Below are 1,727 nucleotides of genomic sequence, written 5' to 3'. Positions count from 1 at the left end.
CATACTAACATCTCGACGACTTCGTCCATACTTCCAAGCTCACACCATTAGGATTCGGACCAACCAGCCCATAAAGGGAATTTTGCAGAAAACAGACTTAGCAGGTAGAATCTTGCAATGGGCCATCGAATTGTCCGAATTTGACCTTCAATATGAAACTCGGATAGCCATTAAATCACAATACTTGGTCGACTTCATTGCAGAATTTACAGAAACCCTGGAAACCCCCACAGAATGGAATCTCTATGCGGACAGTTCCTCAAACAAAAATGAAAGCGGAGCGGGTGTGATAATTGAAAGCAATCAAGGGACTCAAATTGAACTCTCCCTCTGCTTTCCTGCTATCTTCATCCAATCAGTCTTACTCCTTTCCATGGCTGGCTTTATGTGATGCATCACCATTGTCAATGGCTACTTTCGGTCTTCTCTCGAGAAAATGATCCAAATCTGTCACGGCACGGCTAATCGTCTGGAGGCATCACCCTTGTCAATGGTTACATCCTATCCTCTCAGTGAAACTGGTCAACGCACCCTATCACGGCACGGCTATTCATCTGTTGGTTCTCGATCATGCTGGAATAGGATTTACTATCCTTTTGCATCTGTCACTACGCCCAGCAATCGCGAGTTTGAAGCTCGTCACAGTCATTCAATCATTGAATCCTACTCGGAATACCACAGACAAGGTTTAGACTTTCCGGATTCTCTTGAATGCCGCCATCATTCTAGCTTACACCACGAAGATTCCGATTAAGAGATCTAAGAGATACTCATTCAATCTAATGTAGAAAGGAAGTGGTTGTCAGGCACACGTTTATAGCGAATGATGATGATTGTCACGTTCATCACATTCAGATTGAAGTGCGAATGAATATCTTGGAAGCAAAATAAGATGAATTAAATAGAAAACAGTAGTACTTTGCATTAATCTTTGAGGAACAGCAGAGCTCCACACCTTAATCTATGGAGTGCAGAAACTCTACCGTTGAAAATACATAAGTGAAAGGTCCAGGCATGGCCAAATGGCCAGCCCCCAAAACGTGATCAATAGTCTCCTAAGATGAACAACGGATTAAAACTGAGACCAAAGATGTATAATACAATAGTAAAAGGTCCTATTTATAATAAACTAGCTACTAGGGTTTACAGAAGTAAGTAATTGATGCATAAATCCACTTCCGGGGCCCACTTGGTGTGTGCTTGGGTTGAGCTTGAGTGTTACACGTGTAGAGGTCATTCCTGGAGTTGAACACCAGTTTTGGTGCCAGTTTGGGCGTTGAACTTCACTTTGCAACTTGTTTCTGGCGCTGGACGCCAGAATTGGGCAGAGAGCTGGTGTTGAACGCCAGTTTGCGTCGTCTAAACTTGGAAAAAGTATGGACTATTATATATTGCTGGAAAGCCTTGGATGTCTACTTTTCAATGCAATTGGAAGCGCGCCATTTTGAGTTCTGTAGCTCCAGAAAATCCATTTTGAGTGCAGGGAGGTCAGAATCCAACAGCATCAGCAGTCCTTCTTCAACCTCTGAATCTGATTTTTGCTCAAGTCCCTCAATTTCAGCCAGAAAATACCTGAAATCACAGAAAAATACACAAACTCATAGTAAAGTCCAGAATTGTAAATTTAACATAAAAACTAATGAAAACATCCCTAAAAGTAACTAGATCCAACTAAAAATATACTAAAAACAATGCCAAAAAGCGTATAAATTATCCGCTCATCACAA

Source organism: Arachis ipaensis, chromosome B01 (assembly GCF_000816755.2).
Source record: "Arachis ipaensis cultivar K30076 chromosome B01, Araip1.1, whole genome shotgun sequence".
Taxonomy (NCBI): domain Eukaryota; kingdom Viridiplantae; phylum Streptophyta; class Magnoliopsida; order Fabales; family Fabaceae; genus Arachis; species Arachis ipaensis.
This window is presented reverse-complemented; position numbering follows the sequence as displayed.